The 11,028-nt window shown below is 42.6% G+C and overlaps 1 non-coding gene across 1 annotated transcript; it reads right to left on the bottom strand.

Annotated features, from left to right (window-relative positions):
- Nucleotides 1-9,105: 9,105 nt before the first annotated feature.
- Nucleotides 9,106-9,197, bottom strand: trnar-ucu (transfer RNA arginine (anticodon UCU)). The gene is given in 2 exon segments: nt 9,106-9,141; nt 9,161-9,197. It is a non-coding gene; the product is annotated as a tRNA-Arg (tRNA).
- Nucleotides 9,198-11,028: the final 1,831 nt, after the last annotated feature.

An 11,028-nucleotide genomic window follows, 5' to 3' on the forward strand; every position in this document is an offset into this window, starting at 1 on the left:
AGGTGGGACCTCTAAAAGCTGGATGGTCTTCATCTGAACCAGAGAGTTACGAATATCCTGGGGGGGATATTCGCTAAGGCTATTGGGGTGTGTTTAAACTAGTCCAGCAGGGGGATGGGAACCAAAATTGTAGTTCACGTAAAGAAAAGGTTGAGTGTAGGGAGGTACAAAATCAAGTTTCATGCACGCAAGATGACACCGGCAAGAAAGAAGTTGGTTTGGAGTGTGTCTACTTCAACGCCAGGAGCATCCGAAATAAGGTGGTTGAACTTGCAGCATGGGTTGGTACCTGGGAATTCATTTTTATGGCCATTCCGTAGACCCGAATACAGCAGGGTCAGAAATGGGTGTTGCAGGTTCCAGGATTTAGATGTTTCAGTAAGAACAGAGAAGAATGTAATAGGGGGGGGGGGGGGGGGTGTAGCATTGTTGGTCAAGGACAGTATTACAGTTGCAGAAAGTTTCCGGGTAGTGTAGATGTGCAGAGAGATCTCGGTGTTCAGGTACAGAGATCCTTGAACTTTGCCACCCAGGTGGACAGGGTTGTTAAGAAGGCATACAGTGTTTTAGCTTTTATTAATAGAGGAATCGAGTTCTGGAACCATGAGGTTATGCTCCAGCTGTACAAAACTCTAGTGCGGCCGCAATTGGAATATTGTGTACCGTTCTGGTCACCGCATTATAAGAAGGATGTTGAAGCTTTGGAAAAGGTGCAGAGGCGATTTACTCGGATGTTGCCTGGTAAGGAGGAAGGTCTTACGAGGAAAGGCTGAGGGTCTTGTGGTTGTTTTCGTTAGAGAGAAGGAGGTTGAGAAGTGACTTAATAGAAACATATAACATAATCAGAGGGTTAGATAGGGTGGACATGGAGAGCCTTCTTCCAAGAATGTTGACGACCAGCACGAGGGGGCATTGCTTCAAATTGAAGGGTGATAGATATAGGACAGATGTCAGACGTAGTTTCTTTACTCAGAGAGTAGTAAGGGTGTGGAATGCTTTGCCTGCAATGGTAGTTGATTCGCCAACTTTAAGTACATTTCAGTCGTCATTGGACAAGCATATGGACGAACATGGAATAGCGTAGGTCAGATGGGCTTCAGATTGGTATGACAGGTCGGCGAAACATCGAGTGCCGAAGGGCCTGTACTGCGCTGTAATGTTCTATGTTGTATGTTGTATGGTCTAACTCCCTCTGCTTCTATTCAAGGGTGTACTTGCGTTCTGTTCACTATTTCATTGTGCATTAACTGAATGACAATTTTACGAACGCATATTTTCCCAAACGTGCACTCCGGCCTTCGCAGCTTTGTCTTTCCACAAGGGCTCCCACATAGTGGAAGGTAAGGAGTTGCAGGTTATTCACCCAATGATGTAATCCTGAGGTCTTCCAAAACCTCTCCTGCATGTGGGAATACTATCAACAAGGGTTACTCACCGTTCACCGGGCAGCTAAATTTCAAAGTTTTCATCATTGTCTACAAATCTCTTGACTGTCTTCCCTCTATCTATCACTGTCATGTCTTCCAGGCCACTCAAGAGCCAATAGAGATTGTCAATAGTATACCAACCCAGCCAGCGGACACAGCACCCAAGATTATGTTTTAATGTGCTCTCTCGGATATCTGAATTCCCTCGAATTCCAAACTCCGGAGTATGTTCGATTTGAACTGTTTCACGTTTGGTGCCTAAACGACATCGGCCAAGGTAAGAAATTATGAAATCTTGAAGCGACGTAAATCGCACCAGGCTATAGGAAAGGAATTACTCACCACGTAATTAAGAAAAAAAAACTGTTATACATGCTAAAATCAGGGCAATTTACTAATATCAATCCTACATCGTGTCTTTTATATAAAAAATAATTCAAAGCTTTTACTCTGATGGAGTTTAAATAAATGTTGATCCCTGTCTCATTATGAGACGTTGGGAAGCTGACAAACTGTTATATCCAACAAGTGATCAAAGAAGTGGGTTTCAAGTCTTATTTTGTCACTCAAAACGAAGCTTGTATCACAAAATTGAGATGACTGAAGTTTTTCTGCTAGAGGTCATCGTCTTTTGTCAGTCTCAAAACGGCGCCTGGGTTAGTGCTTCCATCGCTTAGTGATTCAAGCACTTGTTACGTAAACTCGGAATTTTCTTGCAACTATTGCAGCAGGCATCGGAAGGTGCGTTCTCTACGTTGTTAGGAATTATCTTTGAAGTAACAGCAGGAAGTTATTTTCAGGCAGACCGGGCCGCATCTGTTTCAGTTTAGAAGTCCACATCCGTATTTTTCCTTCGAGAAACATGAGGATGACAAGCTTCTGATGCGAACAATGCCTTCGTTTGGCAGGAAGAACAACATGACTCATTAGAAGCAGTAACGTGACGGTGAAACAGTGGAGGACGAATACGTACAGGGATGCGGCTAAATGCTTCCATTCCGTATGTAAAGATAGGAATCTGCTGGATTTCAAATTAAACAAGTAGTAGGCTTGAAGAGCACAGCTAGCCAGACTGCCTCAAAGGTTGAGAAGTCAACAATTAGCGGGTACCAATTATTCACGATTGGGGCAGTCCTCGAAGAACAGCCTCCTGCCTGTTTACCCCTCTGATAATGTAAACACAATCGGATTTTAAAGCTTGTAATGAAGAAAAAAGAGGCCAAAAGGGTCAATTCCACATTTTATGGAAGTTGAGCTCTCTTGAGGCCTTTGTCACTTTCAAAAGATGTGTCTGTATTGTTCCCTCTATGGGTCAAAATGAGGTTCAGTTTTCCCACAGTTCATGAACAAATTTGACGGTATCTGACATCAGTCTCATTCGCTGGTGCATTTGAGATTAAAACTTTGCAGGGAAATTCACATTCAGGTGAATACTTCAGATGTCAGGCTGTGGGCCAATCAGTGGAGACTGGAAACGAGAGTATTTGGATGTTTGACGACTGGCACTGACATAATGTATTAATCTGTGGTGTAAAGGCACGGTTTCACGAACACTCTTTTTTGGAAGGAATTTCTCATCGCAGGAAAAGAAAAGCTATGCTGTTCAGAGAAGATACAATTGCACATGCCATCCTTCCTGGTCGATTAGTGGTTACAATGCAGCGTTTTCACCGCTGTGGTTTGAGTTCATTTCTTGGTCAGGGAATCAGGATTTATTGTTTCTGATATGGGCAACATCAAAAGTAGAGCATCTTTGACAGGAATCGCATTTCAAACGCGTCCACTTGGAAACAGAATAATGGAAAGGAAGCCAACGATGTAGTGGGGGACAATGCCATTTGAAAAGACAAAGCGGGGTTTCATGGAATGGTGCAAAAGATGAATAGATCATGAGGCGTGACACCAGGTAAAACTGACATGTGTCCGTATAGAAGGTTTCTAGGCGATGTGAATTTAGCGAGAGTAAACAGGGGGAAAATTCCCTCATTCAGATGGATCAATTTCAAAATTATAGAACTTCAAAACCAGCGATGAATGATAAAGAGAAGTTTGGAGCTCGCAATCTTTTTCCTTCTACAGCTATTGAACTCGAATATGTTTACGTTTTCTCAGGTAAAAAAATATTCAGAAGCTGATTCTAATATATTTGTGAAATCACGTGCAGACACGCAAGGAATGAATTTCACGGGGACAGGGAATCTGGGCGGACATCATGGGTACGCGTTCGGTGCACACTCTCTAATTGGTTAACGTTTATTGGAAAGAAATCTCATAACACCTACAACTGAGCACGACTAAGTATAGAATGAGCGGATTGTGAGGAAAGGTTTAGCAGCTTGTTCCACATGAACTTCTATAAATTGTAAACGAATTGAGCTCTGTGTGTTAGCTCAGCATTAAATGGAAGCCGGTTAGCTCAGTCCACTGCATTACTGGTTTATGATATAAAGTGATGCCAACAGTGTGGGAATAATTCCCGCAATGTCTCAGCATACCTTCAGGATCCTGATCTCCCCACTCAGCTAATACTTTAGAAGATAGCGAACATCAAAGTGAAACTGTACTATCGTGAGTTGGAACTGACCTGCCGATGTAATGCACCTTTGTTCTTTCATCTGTTGCATTGGAAAATTTGGCTGCAATCACAGAGAAGGGAGTGAGTTCATTTGCTGCTCACTCATCTCGCCCAACCATATCTCGTGACAAGACACGAAAAAATTCCTGTTTGAATTCTGTAATCTTCATAGCAGTACGTAAATACATATTTGTCATTTGTATTCCAGTTTTTCTGATAACAGGCAAAGTGTCCAATGAGATAAATCTAATAATTTTTGGATTGTTTTTATGGACTGTGCAAGTTTGCAGCAAAATTAGTAATATGAAGCGAGCTAAACCTCGTTTCCAGAATTTAACACAGCGCAGGTTCAGCGACATGAGAAATGTTATCGACTTCAAAAATCACCTCTGTATCTCTAGTGAGTAATAGATATTCACTCAGGGGGTCTTTATGGCTGGTCTTAAGTGACTGAAGTATTTTCCAAGGAGAGAACACTCCACAAAATCAGATTTTTTGAATAAATTCTGTTTTACTCAATGTGCTTTTGCAACTTTTAAATATATATGCACACACACACATACATGCATGCGGACACACATTTATATATATGTACATACATATAGGTCGCACATTCGACGGGAAGAACATTCAAATGGCCGACCATCCATTCCAAATATTCTGAATGTACACACACACACACACACACACACTTATGCGTATGTGTGTGGGTGTGTGTGTGTTTGTATGGGATGAGCTACGAGGGGTAAACCATGGGGTAAAGATCTCTGGCACAGAGTTTGTCCCTGTGATCAGAAGGGTAGGGGAAAGTGGATGAGAGCAATAGTTATTGAGGACTACATAGTGAGGGGGACAGATTGCAGTTTCTGTGGGTACAGGGCAGGCTCATGATTGATGTGATACCTCCAAGTTACCAGGGTTTGTGATGTCTCGCAGCGTGTTTTCAAGTTACTTCAGGGGGAGGGGGAGCAGCCCGAGGTCATGTTTCACAAACACACTAACAACATATATAATAAAAGTGATGTGGATGCATGGCAGAAACTCAGGGATCCAGGGTGACATCTTAGATCGAGATCAAACAGAGTTGGTTGGACCTCAACAAACAGGATGGTCTTTACCTGAACCGGAAGGGTACCAATATCCTGAGTGGATAAATTTCTAAAGCTCCTCAAGAGGGTTTAAACGAATTCAGCAGCAGAGTGCGAACCTAAATTTTAGCTGCAGTTTGCAGGAAGTTTTGAGTGATTAGGACATAAATAGATTTTCGGGTTTGCAACTGAATGTTGGCAAGGATGAAGTTGGTTTGAAGAGTATCTACTTCACCGCTAGGAGCATCTGATATAACGTAGGTGTCATGGGTTGTTGACTGGGCTTCAATATTGTGGCCATTTCAGAGATATAATGGAGCACTGAAAGGAATGGTTGTTCCTGGCACCTCAGTTTCGTCTTTTCAGTAAGAACAGGAAAGTCGTAACAGAGGGGGAGATGTGGCATTTTCAGTCAAAGACAGTACTATGGTAGCAGAAAGGATATTTGGTGAGGACCCGACTCAATCTGCTGAACTAGAATATTCTGAGATTAAAATCAGGCAAGTGGAGGTCACCACCAAAATGTTCTAGAGATATGGAGGAAAAGATTGCAAACATGATTCTGGATAGGAACGGAAGGAACAGGGTAGTTGTAGTGGGGAAGTTTATCTTTCCAATAGCAGAGCATGCGGTTCCGTTTGGAGAAAGGCCAGTATGATGCGATCAGGAAAGAGTTAGAATGCACAAGATGGGAAAGCAAACGCAGGGGTTTTGCACACTTGAAATATGGAGCTTGTTCAGGGAAGCGCTCATGCATGTCCTTGATCAGTATGTGTGCGTCATGCATGGAATATGAAGTTGAGACAGGGAGCAATTTTTACTCAAAAAGTTGAATTTCTTGTCAAAAGGGAGAAGGCAGTGCATGTAAATATGAAATATGTAGGCTGAGTTAGGGCACTTGAAAATTAAAAGCTAGCAAGGAAGGGCCAAAAGAGAGAGATACTCAGAGCGAAGAGGGGACATAAAAATCTTTAGCTGGCAGGGTCATTTAAAACCCTGAAGCTTTCTCTTGTCATTTCAAGAATAAAAGAATATCTGGCATATGATTCGGGCCTGTCAAGAACAGCAGTAGGAAGTCGTCAACGGAGTCTGAGGATAGGAGAGGCGCTGAATGTATATTTTTCATCATATCTCAAATGAAAAAGACAATGTTGTCGAAGAGAATTTTGAGATACAATCTGTTAGAATAAATGAAATTGACATTCATAAATACGAGTGTTAGCAATTCTTGAAAGCCTGAAAATAGATTTGTCCCCTTGGCTTGATGGGATGTATGCTAGGATTCTCTGGGAATCGTGGGAGGAGATTGCAGAACTTTTGACTTCCAACTTTATTTCGTCAGTGTCTATGTGGTTAGTGCGAGAAGAATCGAGTTCTGCAAATATTGTCTCCTTCTTCACGAAGGGGAGTAGGGAGAACGCTGGTAATTATAGAACAGTCGTCATATTTCCTTATGGGTGAACGTTTCGGAAAGATTATTAGAGATATGATTTATGATCACCAAAGAAGGAACAAGTTGATTCGCAACAGTCAACACGATTTTGTGAATAGCAGGTTCTGCCTCACAAACTTTTTTGAGCTTTTTGAAAAGGTCAACAAATAGGTGGATGAGAGTCAAGTGGTTAACATGGTGGATATGATTTTCACGAAGGCACGGTCGGCTGTTGGATAAAATACACAGACATGGGATGGACGGTGATTTAGCGGTTAAGATCAGTAATTGGCTCGCTGAAAGAACAGAGAGTGTGGCAGTTAATGGAAAATATTCATCCTGGAGTTCTGTTACTCATGGTGTACCACAAGGTTCCTTTTTGGGTCCACTGCTGTTTGTCACCTTTATAAATGACCCGGGTTCGGGCATGGGATGATCGATGAGTAAATTCACAGAACACACTAAATCGATGGAGTTGTCAACAGTGCCGAAGTCTGCTGCAGGTTACAGAGGGATATGAATAATCTGCAGATCGGGGCTCAGAGTTGGCATATGGAGGTTATTGTGGAAAAGTGTGAGGTGATTTACTTTGGAATGAGCAACAATAATATGACGTTCTGGGCTAATTGTAATATTCTTTGAAGCTTAGATGACCAGAGCGATCTCGGCGTCCATATACATAAAACTCTGAAAGTTAACACACACGTAGATGGATTTGTTTGCAATGAACACAGTGTGTTAGTTTTTATTGGGAGAGGGCTTTAGTTTCAGGGCCAAACGATCACTTTGCAGCTCCAGACATTTCTTTGGCATGGCCAAACTTGTCGATTTGCGTGAGGTTCTGGTCGCCACGTTATAGGACGGATGTGAAAGCATTGGAAAGGTTGCAGACGAGTTTTCCTAGGATGTTGCTTTCTGTGAAGGGAAGGTCTTACGAGGAAAGGCTGAGGGACTTGAGGCTGTTTTTGATAGAGATAAGAAGTTTGAGAAGTGAATTAATAGATACATAAAAGATGATCAGAGTTTGCCGTAAGGTGGACAGTGAAGGCATTTTCTTCAAATGGTGATGGTTGGCACAAGGGCATATCGATGTAATTTGAGGGTGATAGATGCCGAGGTAGATGCCTTTCCCAGAGAGTAGTAAGGGTGCAGAGCGCCTTGTCTTCAACAGTCGTAGACTCACCAACCTTCAGGGCAATTAAATGATCATTGGATAAACTTATGGCTTATAATGTCAAAATGCTGGTCAGATGGACTTCAGATTGGTCTTACAGGTCGGTGCAACATTAGTGCCAAAAGCACTTTATTGCAATGTAATATTCCGGGTTTAAACTGTTCTTCAGCTTGAAGTTGCAATCATCTTTGGTCAGTATCAGTAAAACAAACACCTGGCGAGAATCCAATGCAAAACTTTGGCAGTTCATGTGCTGCCATTCTGTCATGCAAGTACAGCAAGCTAACTAACTGCACCACTGGATCTGCCGTCTAATGGTGACGAACGGCTCCTGATCTTACCACTGGGCCCCTCAACCCAATTACTCATTTTTTTTTCTGTGCATCTGAAATGAAACGCAGTGCAGAGGTGGTTATACTGATAATGGATCATCGATTATGAAGCATCAGCTTCAAGAAAATGGCATAGATAAATGTGGTCAAAATCGGTTTTATTGAATACTGCATACATTTACCATGGCTTCCTGCGTTGGTCACACGCAATTTTATGTGGCCATTTTACTGGGATTTTCCTTCTATCGGCTTCAATTCGTCAGACAATTCGATTCACTGATATTTCACCAACTTCATTTGGCATGTTCATCTGAGACATCGACCCACACTGCACACAACATCAACAATGTTCAGCATACTACGTGCACGAGCATGTGGCATGGTTTTTATGCACAGTGAAGATTGAATAATGTTCTGCAAGGGCAAATTAAATTCAGTTTAATTCGTAAAGTCGCAAGAATCCAGAGTAAGATTCAAAATGTCAGAAATTCACGTTCATTACCTTGGCCAGAATTCCAGCCCAGCAAATTGGAAATCTGCCCCTGAATTCCCAGCATCCATGCAATTGCTTGCTCCATGTGTCCACTTGGAAACCTATGTGAAGGAACATTCACCCTGAAGGAGAACTTGTGAGAATCCTCCGCTGTATGATCTAAAGCTGAAACAAGAGTTGTCTATTCCAGCCGGGAGGGAAGCGAAGTGGAGATGAGACCAAAATATTATTTGGCGTTTGATTCATATTGTCCTCATTGTGATTATTTAAAAACCTTGGCCAGAAATGGCACAGATACAAAGGAGCAAAAGGAGGCCATTCTTAACACCGATCCTGTCCTGCCACGTAATTTGATATCATCATGGCTCACAGAACAATTTTATGTCTTTTTCCAGCCCATCCACAACATCGTACTGGCTAACAGGTATTTATCGATCTCGACCATAAATAGACATCGATAATGTTAATCTGTGAGAGGAAAATGTTCCGTTTCGAGTCAGTTAGTTTTATGCACGAATATTACTGGGTTTGCAGATGAGCAGCCGAGTCTGGTCTGACCACTTTGCAAAACATAAATTAAAACTCGACTCTGATGGGATTCGAACCCACAACATTTGAATCGCAAGCTGAATAGAGCGATAGAAGTCCAACGCGCTTTCCATTGCGCTGCAGAGCCGCGCCAGCCGTTGCCTTTAAGCACACAAGTTTGCCTTTGACGCATTGCATTCAGGACACCCATCTCGCGCCTGTCTGTCCTCGTCACACTTTCTGGGACCTGGACCTTCTCCACTCGTGCTCTTGCTCATCAAGTGTTCCGCTACAGATTGCTGAAACGTTCTCATGACACTTACCTTTACCACATGTTCAGATAATGATTTCCAGATAATCAATACTCTATAGGTGAAAGTATTCTTCCTAAATCTCCTCCTTGTCTCCTGTCTTTCATTTATGTTACTCTGTTCCTTCCCAATACAGGCTTATCCCTGTCACACATATCTATCCTCTTCATAAAATGAGCACGTTCATCGGTTTCTTATTCAGCCTTCTCTGCGCTTAGAGTAACATCCCCAGCCGAGCTCGCGAACCTTCACAATGGGAGTGGTCAAACCCTTGCCATTCTTTTCATCTCCTGTGAAATTCTCCTCCTGCATTCGGACGCTTCCAGTATCTGGCGATTACAACAGAAAAACAAAGTTCTCAGAAGAAAAGCCAAAAGGTCTGAACAAAATCAGCAGCTCTTGTCTATCTCTGATGAGGAAGGAAAGTTAACGCTTCGAGTCCAATGATCCGTCTTCAGAACTAATGGCAAGGGAGGGGAGGTGAAGAATGTGTAAGAGGGCGGACGGTTTCTAAAATGATTGAACTTGATATTGGGTCCTAAAGTTTTCATGGTCTGTCGGTAGAAAATGAGTTGCGTGTCTTCCAGCTTGTGTTGTGTCTTGAAGGAGCACTGCAGCAGAACAGAGACTGAAATCATGGCCTGGGAACGCAGTGTCGAGATTTGAGTGGTGCTGGGAAAGCACAGCAGTTCAGGCAGCATCCGAGGAGCAGTGAAATCGACGTTGCGGGCAACAGCCCTTCATCAGGAATACAAGCAGAGAGCCTGAAAGGTGGGAACACAGTGTAATGTTGAAGTTATAGGAGACTGGAAGATCGGGATAGTTTTTCTTGATTTTGGACAGAACGTAAGTGATCTCAGCTTTGTCACCGACTTTATTTTCCTCTCTCCATTGGAGAGAGATCAAATTCTGAGCAGGAAATACAGTTGCTTGATTAACTGAAGTGCAGACAAATCTCTGGAACATGCGACCGGGAGCTTCCAGAGTGAGAAGAGATATCTGAAACCAGCAGGAAATGTAACTGACATCATCGAACGTTACAATGCAGTACAGGCACTTTGGCCCTCGCTGTTGCTGTAACCTGTAAAATAATGTGATGTCCATTGTAATGGTAAACTAACATTTATTTTGAATCGAATAAAAGCACAGGGAAACAAATAAGTAATTACCTGACTTTGCAGAGGCATGTGTTGCAGACAGACAGAAAAAAATGTGAAGTTAAACCGAAATAATAGCAGACATACAAGGCCAGTAAACTACCATATCAGGGACAAACAGTCAAGGAATGAGAAAAATAAATCCTTTTGATGTGGAAGGCACCTTTACTCACGCACCATTGGCGAAGGCATCCAGCAAGAGGTGGCAGGATTTGAGACGATGCATACTGCAGGCACAAAACAACGAAAGATTGTGTTTTCAATGACGATGTGCGTACCTGATTCAATGCACACATAAGGACAGATATGAAGAAACTAAATTGGCTAACTCAGGCAGATGGACCAGTCCAGGTAACCCCCGCCAAGAGGGTAGCCTGGCGATTAAGTATGGTAGATGTCTCGTACCCAAGATTAAGAAGGGTCCCTACTGAGTGCAGGGCAAAAAGCAAACGTGATGTGGGGTTCACAGGAAGCTGTGAACCCATAAGGATAGCCCGGAAGTCTGAGTATC

Source organism: Chiloscyllium plagiosum, unplaced genomic scaffold (genome assembly GCF_037043375.1).
Source record: "Chiloscyllium plagiosum isolate Xiang-an unplaced genomic scaffold, Cpla_swu_hap1 HiC_scaffold_38, whole genome shotgun sequence".
Taxonomy (NCBI): domain Eukaryota; kingdom Metazoa; phylum Chordata; class Chondrichthyes; order Orectolobiformes; family Hemiscylliidae; genus Chiloscyllium; species Chiloscyllium plagiosum.